The sequence below is a fragment of the Bos taurus genome, chromosome 6 (genome assembly GCF_002263795.3).
Source record: "Bos taurus isolate L1 Dominette 01449 registration number 42190680 breed Hereford chromosome 6, ARS-UCD2.0, whole genome shotgun sequence".
In the NCBI taxonomy this organism is placed as follows: domain Eukaryota; kingdom Metazoa; phylum Chordata; class Mammalia; order Artiodactyla; family Bovidae; genus Bos; species Bos taurus.
Genome location: NC_037333.1, coordinates 78,143,348 through 78,161,718, shown reverse-complemented (window position 1 = coordinate 78,161,718; position 18,371 = coordinate 78,143,348).

Below are 18,371 nucleotides of genomic sequence, written 5' to 3'. Positions count from 1 at the left end.
TTTTCCTTCTGCCCTCAATCTTTTCTAGCATTAGGGACTTTCTGATGAGTTGACTATTCACATCAGATGACCAAAATACTAAAGCTTCAGCTTCAGCATCAGTTCTTCCAACAAGTATTCAGGGTTGATTTCCCTTAAGATTGGCAGGTTTGATTTCTTTGATACCCAAGGAACTTTTCAGGAGACTTCTCCATCACCATAGTTTGAAGGCATCAATTCTTTGGCGTTCTGCCTTCTTTACAGTCCAGCTCTCACAACCATACATGATCACTGGGAAGACCATAGCCTTGACTATACAGACCTTAGTCGGCAGAGTAATGTCTCTGTTTTTCAATACACTGTCTAGGTTTCTCATTGCTTTCCTGCCAAGAAACAATCATCTTCAGATTTCATGACTGCTATCACCATCCGCAGTGATTTTAGAGCCCAAGAAGAGGAAATTTGTCACTACTTCTACCTTTTCCTCTTCTGTTTGCCATGAATTAATGGGTTAAATTATTTAGAGTAAAAATATATTTAGGAAACTAAAAACTTTAAATTATTTGAAATACTACCATTAATGACTATAAATTATACTTTTTAATTTAAATTTATTTATTTTAATTGGAGGCTAATTACTTTACAATATTGTATTGGTTCTGCCACACATCAACATGAATCCGCCATGGGCGTACACGTGTTCCCCATCCTGAACTCCCCTCCCACCTCCCTCCCCATACCATCCCTCTGGGTCATCCCAGTGCACCAGCCACAAGGATCCTGTATTGAACCTGGACTGGTGATTCATTTCTTATATGATATTATACATGTTTCCGTGACATTCCCCCAAATCATCCCACCCTCTCCTTCTCACACAGAGTCCAAAAGACTGTTCTATACATTTGTGTCTCTTTTGCTGTCTTGCATGCAGGGTTATTGTTATCATCTTTCTAAATTCCATATATATGTGTTAGTATACTGTATTGGTGTTTTTCTTTCTGGCTTACTTCACTCTCTATAGTAGGCTCCAGTTTCTTGCTGACCAATATATTCCACTTCAAAATTTCCTCACAATTCTAATTTAAAAATTCTCTTTTCTTGAAGGTTTCTGAAGTTTCAAGACAATTTTATCACCATGAACTTTTGGTCACAGATTTTCTTTCCCTCATCTAACTACATTTTGTTTAGCCTATGTAATCAAAGACAACATTGAGTTCACATTTCATGAATTCCCAAAGTTTGCTTCATGTTGTACGTGATGACTATATTTAAATACTTAAAATTGGAAAATCACTTTAACTTATACAAATGAATGAATACCTGAAAGCAAAATCACCTCAATTATATGCTACTAGTTTCTCCTAATGGAAGGCTTGCTTGAGGAATTTTATTTGTATTAGTAAACTAAATTTTATTTAAATGAAAATGCATTTACTTTAAACCAATTAGCATATGTACTATAACCTAAAATATATCAATGCATATTAGGTAGTACCTTACATTTTTAAACAGAAAAGGCAGAGGAACCAGAGATCAAATTGCCAACATCCGCTGGATCATGAAAAAAGCAAGAGAGTTCCAGAAAAGCATCTATTTCTGCTTTATTGACTATGCCAAAGCCTTTGACTATGTGGATCATAATAAACTGTGGAAAATTCTGAAAGAGATGGGAATACCAGACCACCTGACCTGCCTCTTGAGAAATCTGTATGCAGGTCAGGAAGCAACAGTTAGAACTGGACATGGAACAACAGACTGGTTCCAAATTGGAAAAGGAGTACGTCAAGGCTGTATATTGTCACCCTGCTTATTTAACTTATAGGCAGAGTACATCATGAGAAATGCTAGACTGGAAGAAACACAAGCTGGAATCAAGATTGCCAGGAGAAATATCAATAACCTCAGATATGCAGATGACACCACCCTTATGGCAGAAAGTGAAGAGGAACTAAAAAGCCTCTTGATGAAAGTGAAAGAGGAGAGTGAAAAAGTTGGCTTAAAGCTCGACATTCAGAAAACGAAGATCATGGCATCCGGTCCCATCACTTCATGGGAAATAGATGGGGAAACAGTGGAAACAGTGTCAGACTTTATTTTTCTGGGCTCCAAAATCACTGCAGATGGTGATTGCAGCCATGAAATTAAAAGACGCTTACTCCTTGGAAGGAAAGTTATGACCAACCTAGATAGCATATTGAAAAGCAGAGACATTAGTTTGCCAACAAAGGTCCATCTAGTCAAGGCTATGGTTTTTCTAGTGGTTATGTATGAATGTGAGAGTTGGACTGTGAAGAAAGCTGAGTGCTGAAGAATTGATGGTTTTGAACTGTGGTGTTGGAGAAGACTTGGACTGAGTCTTCTCCAAGAGAGTCCCTTGGACTGCAAGGAGATCCAACCAGTCCATTCTAAAGGAGATCAGCCCTGGGATTTCTTTGGAAGGAATGATGCTAAAGTTGAAACTCCAGTACTTTGGCCACCTCATGGGAAAAGTTGACTCATTGGGAAAGACTCTGATGCTGGGAGGGATTGGGGGCAGGAAGAGAAGGGGACGACAGAGGATGAGATGGCTGGGTGGCATCACTGACTTGATGGACGTAAGTCTCAGTGAACTCCGGGAGTTGGTGATAGACAAGGAGGCCTGGCATGCTGCAATTCATGAGGTCACAAAGAGTTGGACATGACTGAGTGACTGAACAGAACTGAACTGAAAAATAAAATAAAATAAAATTTTTTGCTTGGGGCTGGTGCACTGGGACAACCCAGAGGGATGGTATGGGGAGGGAGGAGGGAGGAGGGTTCAGGATGGGGAACACATGTATACCTGTGGCAGATTCATTTTAATATATGGCAAAAGCAATACAATATTGTAAATTTAAAAACTAAAATTAAATTAAGTTAAATTTTAAAAAAGAAAATAAAATAAAATTTTAAAATACAATTTCCATATAATATATATTACTTTAAAGATTGAATCTTTAAACTTTAGCAGAGCCTTGTGGGCTGCCGTCTATGGGGTCTCATAGAGTCGGACACGACTGATGCGACAGCAGCAGCAGCAGCAGTCATTACTAATGACAATATAGATACCATTAATCACTATTATATAATAGAAAGACTGTTATTGGTAGAGTAGTTTTTAGTTAGAGAGGGAAATGGCAACCCACTCCAGTATTCTTGCCTGGAGAATCCCAGGGACAGGGGAGCCTGGTGGGCTGCCGTCTATGGGGTTGCACAGAGACTGATACGACTGAAGCAACTTAGCAGCAGCAGCAGTTTTTAGTTTACTTTGGGAAGATCATAAATATATATAACTTTTGAACAAAGTATAAAAGGCACTACAAAATAAACAAATTAGACAGAAATTCAAGTGAATTTGACTGTTGAAAAAAAGGAATCAGATTGGATTAGATCCATATTTATACAGATTTCCCCCTGAGACGGTTCCCACATCTGAAGGTCATGGAGTAGCTAAAATTCAGGTAATAGTCACAGACTTTTTAGATTGAGGTTATCACAAGATAAAGTTTAGAGCTTCCAGACTACTGGCAACTGAAAGAATAAAACAAACTGAAAGAGAAAAGCACACAGAGAGAAAACCACAAAACAGGTCTATAAAATGCTTAGAAAGTATGCATGCATGAGGAAGACTATAAGAAGTCCAATAGAAAATATTTAGCTAACATTGGTATATTTTAGATGTTTGGTAAACACATGGGTGTTCTACTGAAATCTAAGAACGGTGAAACCTTTTTCTTAAGTTTAGGGAATTCACTCTGAGACTACAGGCAAAACAAATATAGATCTGTTCAAAGAAATCATACAATCAAGACTTCAAGACTGCAAGTTAATCAGCAAGTTATATAACTGTCATCTAGAATGCAAAATTTCCAGAGGAAAGTAACAGGAACTAGTGTATCTAAAATAAATCATTCAGATAACAGTAAAAATTAATAAATGTGAATGGAAATATCTAGCCCACATTCAAGAGAATAAGCAGCACACAGAAGCATACACTTAAATAAAACGGAGGTTAGATGAATAAGCAAGGAATTTAAAGTAGCTAACACAAAATATTCAAGGAATTAAAGGAAAATCTGGTCATAATAATCAAACTGATGGATAATTTCAACAGAGAAATGGAAAGTATAAACAGAAACTGGAAATTCTGAGACAGGAAATACAATATCTGAATTTAAGAATTTGCAAGCTTTAGAGAACTTTGAAGTTGGTGATGAGAGACAAAGAGATAGAGAGGAAATGTAAAGATACTAGAATAAAATGTATCTAATATATAAAATAGAGAAACAAAATTTTAAAAATTGCCCATAAGAATAGGATAAAGAAAGGAAAATAAAAAATAGTAATGCTTGAAGAAATGCTGAAAGAACATATAATTTATAAATCTAAGAAACTCAGAGAACTCCAAACTTTATAAATACAAACAAACCCACATTCAGTCTCATCATAATCAAACTAAAGAACACCAAATATGAGTAAAACTTGGAAAGATGCCAACAACAGCAACAACAACAAATATTTTATTTACAGAGGAATATTGATAATAATGCTAGCTCGATTCTGATCAGAGTAAGCGAAGGAAAAAAGACAATGGTGTAATTTTTTTAAAGTATTGAAATATATATATATATATATATATATATACACACACACACACATACATAAATCTAGAATTACCTATCCAGTTTAACTATACTGCAAAATTGGAGAAAACATTGAGACATTTTCAAGCAAACATATGCTGAGAGACTTTATTCTCATAAAAACTAAACTACAAAAACTGCTAAATGAAGTTTCTGAGACCGAAGGTAAATGGTGTATAAAATACACTCTCTCACTCTTGATGAAAGTGAAAGAAGAGAGTGAAAAATCTGGCTTAAAACTCAACATTCAGAGAAATAAGATCATGGCACCTGGTCCCATCACTTCATAGCAAATAGATGGAGAAACAATGGAAACAGTAATACACTTTACTTTCTTGGGCTCCAAAAGCTCTGCAGCTGGTGACTGCAGCCATGAAATTAAAAGACGCTTGCTCCTTGGAAGAAAAGCTATAGCCAACCTAAACAGTATATTAAAAAGCAGAGACATTACTTTGCCGACAAAGGCCTGTATAACTATGGTTTTTCCAGTAGTCATATATGGATGTGAGAGTTGGATCATGAAGAAAGCTGAGTGCTAAAGAATCAATGCTTTTGAACTGTGGTGATGGAAGAGACTCTTGAGAGTCCCTTGGACAGCAAGGATATCCAACCAGTCCATCCTAAAGGAAATCAGTCCTGAATATTCATTGCGAGAATTGATGCTGAAGCTGAAGCTCCAACACTTTGGCCACTTGATGCAAAGTACTGACGCAGTGAAAAAGACCCTGATGCTGGGAAAGATTGAAGGCAGGAGGAGAACGGGATGACAGAGGATGAGATGGTTAGATGGCATCACTGACTCGATAGACATGAGTTTGAGTAAGCTCCAGGAGTTGGTGATGGACAGGAAAGGATGGCTTGCTGTAGTCCATAGAGTCACAACGAATCGGATTCACTGAGTGACTGAACTGACTGAAATTATGAGTTAGATATCATTAAATTTTTGATATGATGAAACAAGAGAAATTAAATGATTCACTCAATGTCTGGAAATATTTAGTAGCAGAATCAATATTCAAAAGGTCCTTCGTGTTTATTCAACTATACCATATTCTAAGGCCTTCCCTGGTGGCTTAGTGGTAAAGATTCCACCTGCAATGCAGGAGGGTGGGTTTGATCCCTGGGTTGGGAAGATCCTCTTGAGAATAAAATGGCAAACCATCCCAGTATTTTTGCCTGGGAAATCCCATGGACAGTGAAGCCTGGTAGGCTGTAGTCCATGAGGTCACAAAAAAGTGGGACACAACTTAGCAGTTAAACAACAACCATATTCTAATTAAAATCATTCTATGTAACATAAGCATTATAGCCTCACTTATAAAATCATATGTTACTAAATTTTGGTTATGTTTTTCTATTTTTTCCTTCATTAATGTTCATTTTACTGGAAATTACTACCTGCTATATGCTCATTCTGCCTTGACAGTAAGACCACTGTCAAAAGGGTCTTTGTTAGGAGCAGAAAAGTTAAAATAGCAGAGATAAACTTCTCAGTGACTATTAATATGTAGGTCTTTCCAAGAATTACAAAGTTCTACCAACTATGTCATTTGAATAGAAATTAATCATAGGTGTAAGATAAGCCATACATAGACACTATATTCCAACATTATTATCATACAAATGTCAGCAAAATTGGCTTTCTGTCAGTGCTCAGAGTATTTTTTCTTCTTTTGTTTCTTATTTCTAATTTTTTAATCAACAAAAAGTTTTCTTTCAAATGGTAACATTTTTAATGTAATTCATTATTAAAATGTAAATTAAGTGATTCAGATGTTTAAAACTGAAGTCCTTGCCTTTTTTGAGATTCACCATCTCCTGGGAGACAACTAAAAATTAACAGGAGTGATCAAGCTTTATTTCTGAATACTAAATTTCCCAGAGGGAAATTTCTGCAGCCTTGAACTGCAGAGAATTTGTAATTCTGGATTTAACAAATTTTAAAATATAATAAAATACAATGAACAACAGTTAAATTATACAGAATTCTCCTTATTGACTTAGAAAGCTCTTGAGAATCTTGCAATATGTCAGAGTCAATCAGCACTGTGAACATTGTGATTATCATTGCTTATCACAGACTAATAAACTAGTCATTTGAACTTCCAATTGAATTCTACATACAGGAAGTCTTTTATGTTTACAGAAGTCTTATGTTTTAATTCAATCAATGATATTGTTGCTTTGTGTTTATCAGTACTTTATACATATTTCATCTTATAGAAGTTTAGTCAGTATTTTTTAAAATTTAGTGCATTTTTGACATTCATCCCTAATTTAGTATTTATTCAGTCACTTATTCGTTCATTAGCTTCATTCATTCTCAGATGATGCCATTATTAAAAAAAAAAAAAAAGATAAAATCAGAGATCTTCCTCCTCAAACACCAAATCAGTGAATGAACTTCCATTAGTGCCCACATACTCTGTCTATACTCCAGATGAAATCAGCAGTCACCCTCATGTATGATTTGGATCCTAAAAACAAACTCAAAGACATTGCTCCTACAGTTATGGACTACCTATTGTATCATTGCCTTTGCCCTCACATCTGAATCATAGCTTAAAGATAAATCATGCTTTAACAGCTCCCATATTAAAACCCTAGATAGCATGTTCAAAAGCAGAGACATTACTTTGCCAACAAAGGTTCATCTAGTCAAGGCTATGGTTTTTCCTGTGGTCATGTATGGATGTGAGAGTTGGACTGTGAAGAAGGCTAAGTGCCGAAGAAATGATGCTTTTGAACTGTTGTGTTGGAGAAGACTCTTGAGAGTCCCTTGGACTGCAAGGAGATCCAACCAGTCTATTCTGAAGGAGATCAGCCCTGGGATTTCTTTGGAAGGAATGATGCTAAAGCTGAAACTCCAGTACTTTGGCCACCTCATGGGAAAAGTTGACTCATTGGGAAAGACTCTGATGCTGGGAGGGATTGGGGGCAGGAGGAAAAGGGGACGACAGAGGATGAGATGGCTGGATGGCATCACTGACTCGATGGACGTGAGTCTCAGTGAACTCTGGGAGTTGGTGATGGACAGGGAGGCCTGGCGTGCTGCGATTCATGGGGTCGCAAAGAGTCGGACATGACTGAGCGACTGATCTGATCTGATCTGATATTAAAACCAACCAAACAACTCTCCTTTATCTTATATCCTTCTGCTGATACTGTCCTTTCCTATCTCACTGTTAGGACTGAATGGGTACTCCCAAGATTCTTATGTTAAAATCTAATCCCCATATGATGGTATTCAGAAGTGGGTCTTTTGGGTGAGTAAGTCATGAGGTCTTTATGATGGCATTAGTGTCCTTATAAAAAGAGACCAGAAAGCTCTGTTCTGTCTTATTGTCACATGATACAACAAAAATTCAGTAGTCTGAAACAAAGAAAAGAACTCTCAGCAGAATTTAGCCACATTAGCACCCTGATTTCAGACTTCCAGCCTCCAAGACTGTGAGACATAGATTTCTGTTGCTCATCATGATTCTTTGTTAAAGCAGCTAAAACAGACCCAAGACACTCTCCTCACAATGAAATCTTCAAAGGAGTTGTCAATACTTAGTTTCTAATTCCTGATCCTCAATTCCTGAACTCTCCCAGGTCATCTGTCACCCGTATTCCCTTAACATCTTTGTTATCAAAGTCACCAGTAACCTCCTCTGTGCTAAGTTCCACCATAAAATATTTCTTGACTTTTCCTCTGGAATACCAGTCTTTCTTGGCTCTCCTTTGTTTCTTTCTTAGCTGTATCTACAATGTGTAGATGTGTGACTGAAATGACACAGGCAATCATTAATACTTTTTGTATGAATAAATCAATGAATACTTGTTTTTTAAAACCACTCTTTCTTTTCCACTAAAGGTAATTATAGAGACAAGTATTGTGTTGTTGTTCAGCTTAACATTGTATGACCTTTTGCAGCCCCATGGGCTGCAGCATGCCAAGCTTCCCTGTCCTTTACCGTCTCCTGGAGCTTGCTCAAACTCATGTCTATTGAGTCAGTGATGCCATAAATGAGTGCCATTATTTATCTCTTTTAACAACAGTACCACATGAAGAGAATATGTTCCTATAAAAATCATAAAAAAGCCTAATGACAACTGTCATGAAGCTTTTCTTGTATATTATTAAAATAACATTTTTTTTTCAATTTTAGCGTTGTCTTTCAAATCAGTCTAATTAACATTACTTTGGATTTTTGTGTATAATTGTATCACATTTACTTATATTGTATACATAAATGTCATAACTATACATTTTCTTCTACATGTAAGGTTTTCTGTGCATATTAAATTCTTGTCATTAACCTTCCCAAATTAAATGATGAGAAATGATAGTTACTTAGAAATTTTCTGTTTAAGTCCACTGTGAAACTTAAGCTTTCCATTTAAATAAAATAACAACAGACAAAAATTAAAATGTCCAAGAACTATTAGTTTCTTTAGCATGACCCCTAGAGGCACAGCAGGGTCACTATAAAAGAAGAACAAGTAGAATTAAAAAACCATGAAAATACTACATAATTGGCATGCATATTTATATTTATACTTTGGTTAGAAATAGTTCATTATAATTGAGGAGATTATTCAAATAGAGCTATTACCATCTAAGGAGTCAAGAGATTAAAAAGGAGCTATTAATATTTTTTCAGAACAGACATACTTGAAGTATGCTCAAGTAGCATAATTAGCCTATTCAGGACTGGCTTACTGTTTTACCGATCAACTGAGTCTCCTTTATGTGAAAAAAGAATCATCATATAATGATTAGCAGACAGATGTGATTTAATAAATATTGAGAATAAAAGCACTGCATAATTTTGATGGGTCTGTAATTGTAATTCCCAAGTATCTTTCCTTCCTCAACTAATTGGGTAATGACATTGCTTGAATTAATCCAAGGTCATCAGCTTGCACACAGTGCAGATGGTTTCTCTACTTTACGAGTATACAGGGGATTCGAGATTACTGTTGCCTGCTGCTTTTCAAGCTAATTTTTATTCTTAAAAATCCACATTTTCACTGTAGCTGAACAGCTAAGCCATATGTTACTTTGTGCATACTTTAAAATATCTGGTGCATGTAATTATTACACCAAAACTAGCATTCATTCCTACTTTTCAATTTTTTAATAAGGAAAAACAATATTATGCTATGTGTATTTTGGGTTTTGTTTTGTTTGTTTTTTTCTATGTACATAGCTTTAGTTCAAATTATGGTTCCAGTGAGAATTTTAACTTAAAATACATTGGTCAGTTAATCTGTTTCCTCATGTGTAACATAACCCAGCATAGTTCAGAATTTGCCTAATACTGTTTGAGATACTATGGTAATCCATCTAGCTACTAGAAAGTCTGACTTTGAAGTATCTTTCTAAGTGCTCCTGTGGTAGTTATGATAAATAGGAATGAAGTATTTCTTTGCTTTTTTAATCCTGACATGCAAATGGCAGGGTTGACAATTTGGGCCTTTTTGCATACTGCATGGGAAAAATAGTAATAGTAATCATACTTATTTGTTAGCCTGCCCTGGTGGCTCAGAGGTTAAAGCATCTGCCTGCAACGCAAGAGACCTGGGTTCAACACCTTGGTCCGGAAGATCCCCTGGAGAAGGAAATGGCAACCCACTCCAGTATTCTTGCCTGGAGAATCCCATGGATGGAGGACCTAGTGGGCTACAGTCTACTGGGTTGCAAAGAGTCAGACAAAACTGAGCGACTTCACTTTCTTTCTTTGCCAGTGGCGGGGTTGACAATTAGGGCCTTTTCATGTTCAGCTCAGTTCAGTTCAGTTGCTCAGTCATGTCCAAATCTTTGTGACCCCATGAATTGCACCATGCCAGGCCTCCCTTTCCATCATCAATTCTTGGAGTTCACCCAAACTCACGTTCATCAAGTCAGTGATGCCATCCAGCCATCTCATCCTCTGCCGTCCCCTTCTCCTCCTGCCCCCAACCCCTCACAGCATCAGGATCTTTTCCAATAGGTCAACTCTTCGCATAAGCCTTTTCGTGTACTGCATGAGAAAAATAGTAACAAAAAAGCAAGAGAGTTCCTGAAAAACATCTATTTCTGCGTTATTGACTATGCCAAAGCCTTTGACTGTGTGGATCACAATAAACTGTGGAAAATTCTTCAAGAGATGGGAATATCAGACCACCTGACCTGCCTCTTGAGAAACCTATATGCAGGTCAGGAAGCAACAGTTAGAACTGGACATGGAACAACAGACTGGTTCCAAATAGGAAAAGGAGTACATCAAGGCTGTATATTGTCACCATGCTTATTTCACTTCTATGCAGAGTACATCATGAGAAACGCTGGGCTGGAAGAAGCACAAGCTGGAATCAAGATTGCTGGGAAAAATATCAATAACCTCAGATATGCAGATGACACCACCCTTATGGCAGAAAGTGAAGAGGAACTAAAAAGCCTCTTGATGAAAGTGAAAGAGGAGAGTGAAAAAGTTGGCTTAAAGTTCAACATTCAGAAAATGAAGATCATGGCATCCGGTCCCACCACTTCATGGGAGATAGATGGGGAAACAGTGGAAACAGTGTCAGACTTTATTTTTTTGGGGCTCCAAAATCACTGCAGATGGTGACTGCAGCCATGAAATTAAAAGATGCTTACTCCTTGGAAGAAAAGTTATGACCAACCTAGATAGCATATTCAAAAGCAGAGACATTAGTTTGCCAACAAAGGTCCGTCTAGTCAAGGCTATGGTTTTTCCTGTGGTCATGTATGGATGTGAGAGTTGGAGTGTGAAGAAGGCTGAGTGCCGAAGAATTGATGCTTTTGAACTGTGGTGTTGGAGAAGACTCTTGAGAGTCCCTTGGACTGCAAGGAGATCCAACCAGTCCATTCTAAAGGAGATCAGCCCTGGGTGTTCTTTGGAAAGAATGATGCTAAAGCTGAAACTCCAGTACTGTGGCTACCTCATGCAAATAGTTGGCTCTTTGGAAAAGACTGATGCTGGGAGGGATTGGGGGCAGGAGGAAAAGGGGATGACAGAGGATGAGATGGATGGATGCCATCACCGACTCGATGGATGTGAGTTTGAGTGAACTCTGGGAGGTGGTGATGGACAGGGAGGCCTGGCGTGCTGTGATTCATGGGGTCGCAAAGAGTCGGACATGACTGAGCGACTGAACTGAACTGAATTATACTTATTTGTTAGTATATAACAGTCACCAAAATGTTTACATATGAAATATATTTTTACAACACGGAAATAATCTGAGCTTAGAAGGCAGATGAATCATTATTTTGCATATGAAAAACTAAGAGATTTTAAATGATTCATTCAAAGGTCCTACAGCAAGTAAGTGAAAAACAAGGTTGGGACTTGCTGCTACTGTGGTCTTTGTAGAGCCTATTCTGCCCCAAAGGGTAGATCCAGGGTGCTCTTTCATTTTCCTCCTACTCATTCAGAGAGTAGGAACTAGCTGTGTAAGAGAGATGCTGCGTGCTGTGCTTAGACACTCAGTCATGTCTGACTCTGTGTGATTCCATGGACTGTAGCCTGCCAGGCTCCTCTGTCCATGGGGAGTCTCCAAACAAGAATACTGGAGTGGGTTGCCATTTTCTTCTTCAGGGGACCTTGCCTACAAGGCGATCAAACCCACATCTCCTATGTCTTCTGCATTGGAAGGCAGATTCTTTGACACTGAGGCACCTGGGAAGCAGATGTATATGCATGTATGTATGTATGTTTGTGTGTGTGTATTCAAAAGTTATCAATATAGCACAGCAAGAAACCTAAAAGTTTACATCATACTATCTGAAAGATATCACATAAATAACTGATCCTCTATGTTCCTAAGGGGAATATATCATAGGACTTGAATATAAAGTGTGACCTGAGATGGCCTCTGAAAGATTATAATTAGTTATATTAAATGAACAAAGAAGGCTATTCCAAGCCTAGGAAAGCCTGAATAAAGTGAAAAGTGACAAATTTAGTGAGAAAATTTTGAAAAATGTGTTGAGGACCATCAAAAATCAAATAAGAGAGACGAATTAGGAAGCTTATGGGTAATATGAAATTCTTCAAATAGGAAGGATTTGATTCAGTGAAAAATGGGGTCAACTGATGATTTTGAACTAAGAGGTAATATGATGAAAGAAGTCATGTTTCTGAAAAATTTGTTTGAGGTACTGAATAAAATAGATTCAAAATGAAGGCATAGACATAAGGAAAACAAAAATTCAGAATCTTTGGCACAAGTTCATGAGTATATATAACAGAGTAGCTGCAGAAGGATTTAAAAAGGAAGGAAACAAAACTAAAAGTAAACAACCATTCTCTGGTGGTTCAGACAGTAAAGAACCTGCCTGCAATGCAATAGAACTGGGTTAAATCCCTGGGTTAGGATGATCCCCTGGAGGAGGGCATGGCTATCCACTCCAGTATTTTTGCCTGGAGAATCCATGGACAGAGGAGTTTGGCAGGCTACAGTTTATGGGGTCACAAAAAGTGGAACACAGCTGACTACTAACATTGTGAATACATGAAAAAGGAAAATTGAATGATGTATCAAGATTTTAAGAAATGACAGCTTGGGGAATGATAGTATCTCTGATATATTAATATATTGAGAACCAGGGCTAAGACTCTGGCAACACTATCAGCCAAGGATACATAAGAACAACAAAAAACCAAGTGTGAAGAAGGAAATGGCAACCCACTCCAGTATTCTTGCCTGGAGAATACCATGGACAGAGAAGCCTGGTGGGCTAATGTTTATGGGGTCACAGAGGGTCAGGCACAACTGAGTGACTAAGCATAAAAAGTTAATGAAGAAAGAAAAGGAAAAAGAATCATAAGGAAGAGAGAATCAAATTGGAAAATTTACCAGGAGGAGTGTGTGTCAAAAAGACTAGACGCTTCAGAGGGATGGAAGAAAAAAATATAACAGGCTTACATATACATAGATGGCAGATTAGTATGAGGTTCTAAAAGGGAAATAATTCATGGAACTGTTTAGAGTCCTTCTACTAGATGAACATTGCGTACACTAATCAATTGCAGAGAAAAACATTGTCACTGAATTCTAATTGCTAACTTTCACTGCTTAATCTCTCTGTGGAGATAAGAATTAGTTATGGAATTTTTATGGAGATGGCAGTCATCCTGTTTGCCACAAACTCATTTGCATGGAAAAGTGCACATCAGTTAGACCCCTGTCAAAATAATTAGCTAAGCATGAGATAAGGCCTTTTAGATTTCAGCATGTTCCACGCATTAAATCTTTTTTTTAAAAAATATATGAAACTAAAAGACTGTTCTATACATCTGTGTCTCTTTTGCTCTCTCGCATACAATATTGTAAAGTAAAAAAAATAATAGTAATAAAGAAATGATAAATGGTTAAAAAAATATATGAAACCAAATCAACACATTTTACAGAAATAATAAGCACTGTATATAATTCTATAATTTTTGTGTTATTTTTATTTGGTTTCTCTCTTATCTATTTAATAAAACATCTAATTTAGTAAAATATAACATTACCAGCTGGTAATCACTGAGATAATGAGAAATGGAATTTCTTCTTACTGTTCTCATCCCTCTCATTCTATATTAGGCATTATGAAATTGAAATAAAATCCATTTCAATTAAAAGAGGTCTGTTCTCTTACCTTAGAGCCTGATAAACAGCATTACTGAATTCAGGTCAGTCATAATCTAATCACAATGTATCCATCATTGGACACAAAGTTCACAAGAATATATCCTTTTCTCTTCCTACACAGCATAAAACCAAGGTTGAAGTATACTTGAAAGCAGCTTGTTACTAAGGACTCTTCCTACCCTATTCTTCTTCTTGAGCATGGAACAGGAAGCCAAAGATCAGAGCTTGTAAGTCTGGAAGATAAGATATGATTTGTCGCTTTTTAAATTTTTTTAGCCTGCATCTTACAGTAAATTTATTGCCCACTATTGAAAGTTTCAAAATATGAAGTTGATACTAGTGCTTTTTATTATTTACCTTCAGATTAAGTCACTTAATGGCATAGTGACCATTTAGGTAGATTAACTCCAATGTCCATGTTCTCAGGCTATTTTAAAAATTGAATAAAACAAACTACTTAATATCCTAAGTTTTGTAGATATGAAAATGAATGAGAAGCAGTTCTTGTCCTCAAATATGCTCCATAATGGCTAAATATTTGTAGTTATGGCTCTATTAATAAAGGTAAAAAAAATAAACATTTGTAAGTCACTTCACACACAAATGCTTGCCTTTTTTACCACTTTGTATTAGTCAAAAATGATCCTAAGCACACAAACATTACATTCTTCTAATTCAAGGTGTCCTGTTTGTCACTATTAACATTTAGTGACATTTAGAAAGTCTTTGTTATGGGGAGAGTCCTGTGCATTGTAGGGTGTTTAGCAGCACCCTCAGTTTCTACTCACTGGATGCTAGTAGTGAACCCCTAGGGGTGACAATGAACACTGGGTCCTGATGTTGTACAATTGCTCCATTTGAGAACCACTGCTCTCAGTGTAGTTGAGGACACCTACATTTAAAAGGCAAGTAGAAGTGTACCTTCTTTGTTTTATTCCATATATAAGTGATATCATATGATATTTGTCTTTCTTTATCTGGCTTACTTTACTAGCCTGATAATCTCTAAATCCATCAATGTTGCTGCAAATAGCAAGCCAGAGAGAGAAAGACATATCATATGATATCACTTATATGTGGAATTAAAAAACAGAACCAATGAACTTATTCACAAAACAGAGCCATAGACATAGAAACCAAACTTATGGTTCCCAAAGGGAAAAAGGTGGAGGGATAAATTAAGAGGTTGGGATGAATACATACACAATACTCTATATAAAGCAGGGAACTATGCCCAGTATTTTGTGATAGCCTATAATGTAAAATAATCTGAAAAATTATGTTTGTGTAACTTAGCATTATGAGAAATGCCAGGCTGGTTGAGTTACAAGCTGGAACCCAGATAGGCAGGAGAAACATCTACAACCTCAGATATGCAGATTATACCACTCTAATGGCAGAAAGTGAAGAAGAAATAAAGAACCTCTTGATGAGGGTGAAGGAGGAGAGTGAAAGAGCTGACTTCGAATATTAAAAAAATCTAAGATCATGGCATACTACATGGCCAATAGAAGAGGAAAAGGAGAAAGTAGTGACAGATTTCCTCTTTGGGGGCTCTAAAATCACTGCAAATGTTGACTGCAGCCATGAAATCAGAAAATGATTGCTTCTTGGAAGGAAAGCTATGATAAACCTAGACAATGGGGGTGAAAGCAAAGTTGAAAAGCAAAGACATTATTCTGCCGACCAAGGTCCATATTGTAAAGGCTATGGTCTTCCCCGTGGTCATGTATGGTTGTGAGAACTGGACCATAAAGACAGAAGAATGACAAAGAATTGACACCTTCAAACTGTGGTGCTAGAGAAGACTCCTGAGAGACACTTGGACAGCAAGGAGATCAAATTAGTCAATCTTAAGGGAGATCAACCCTGAATACTCACTGAAAGGACTGATGCTGAAGCTGAAGCTCCAGTGTTTTGGTCATCTAATGCGAACAGATGATTCATTGGAAAAGTCCCTGGAGCTAGGAAAGGAGGGCAGAAGGAGAAGAGGGCATCAAAGGAGATGGCTGGATGGCATAACTAGTGCAATGGACATGAACTTGGGCAAACTTCAGAAGATAGTGAGGCACAGGGAGCCCTGGTGTGCTGCAGTCCATGGGGTCACAGAGTCAGACAGGACTGGGCAACTGAACAAGAACAATATATATGAAAGTGTTATGTTAGCTGCTCAGTCCTGTCTGACTCTTTGTGACCCTATGGACTATAACTCACCAGGATCTTTTATGCATGGAATTCTCCAGGCAAGAATACTGAGTGGGTAGCCATTCCCTTCTCCAGAGGATCTCCCCACCCAGGGATTGAACCTGGATCTCCAGCATTGTAGGCATATTTACACTCTAACTGAATCATTGGGCCAAAAATCTGACACTAACAAACTGTTAATCAACTATATTTCAGTTAAATATATATTTATAAAAAAATGTAAAATTTAATTAATTAAATTGAATTAATCCATGCAAAGGAAAAAAAAAAAAAAGACTCTTCAGCTTCCTTGCCCTTTCACCATGTGAGGATGCAAGGAGTGTGCAACCCAGAAAAGGTCCCTCACCTGACCATGCCCACCCTGGTCTCAGTCTTTCATCCTCCAGAACCATGAGAAATAAATTCCTGTGGTTTATAAGGTAAAAAGCAAACAAACCAAAAAAGGCAATCACAGGAAATGGAGTACATAAAGTAGATTTGAAGAAATCAGTCAAGAAATAGACAGAAGAAAATCTGAGAAACCAAGAGAGGAAAGAATTTCAAGAAGGAATCTGGTCAGTGGTGTCTTATGCTATGCCCAATAATAAAGATAAGGTTCTAGAATTGAGTTCAAACCAAGCATTTCAGGAGTGATTTTTATAGACTGACTTTTACCACATAGCATCTCCTCTAGCCCAGTAGTTCTTAAATGGCTGTGCACATCTGTGTCAGCTAGACATCTCAATCTCAAGATATTCAAATTCAGTCATCTTGGAATGTACTGGGCTATATGTACATATTTTGGAAAAGAAATTTACCTGAGAGATCCTGGAATGCATCCTAATTAACAGCTACTGCCGTAATCTCATTTTCTGTTTCCTTTATTTCCTCTGTAATTTTCTCCCTGTCTTTAGCAGTGTGGGGTAGTATAAAGAATATTGAACTCTGCTGTTCTGGTCAGAGTTCCTAGTTCCCAATGTGACACTAAATAAATGTGTTTACTGGATAAAGTCCCTTAAACTCTCAACCTCCATTTAATCAAGTGTAAAATTGGATTGGACAGTTTCTCTAACACTAATCTTCTACATATAATCTGATAAAATAACCGGAGTAAATGGATTCCAGGTGGAAATAGTACTTGATCCATTCTAATCAGATATAAATATTATGAAAATAAAGAAGCAAACTACAGATTATAGAGCAGATTATATTCCAAAATGTGATACAACCATCACACAGTAACTATATAATAACATTTTAAATTACAACATATCCAAACAGCTGGGAAAAAAAGACAACACACACACACACACAAAATAGTATGTAATACTATATGTCCAAATAGAATAATTAATTCTCAAAGAAACCTTCTGAGTGATTTACAGTTCTATATTCTGAAGAATAAATTCTCACATATCTGCATAAATTATATTGTTTCTATGAATTAGCTAACTATACATTTAGCTTGGAATTTTGCTTTTCAGGTACATTTACTGCAGTTCCTTTATTATTATGGGAGTTGTAATCTCTGAAAGGACCACTTGAGACAGTCAAGAAGCAAGAAGCTGCTGCTACCAATTCCACTCATTGCCATCACAACTACTTCTCAAGCACAGAAGTAGGAGAAAAGGTAGCCAAAGCTGCAGTTTGAGGGTTCACACATCTGATGGAGCATCCAACCACTTCAGCCTGAACACAAGAGATGCAGGAAGGCCAGTGCCAGACATCTGCACACCTTCAAAATTTGTTTCTAACAGCCAAACTCCTCAGGAAGAAGGGTTCTGCCTTACCAGACCTCACACAAATTTATACTATTAGTCAAATCTACTTTGTATTCAGGTGAAAAGCACCAGTTAGCTTTTAAATATCTCCCCCCAAAAGAACAGAATATTTGAGAGAGTTTTAAGAATGCAC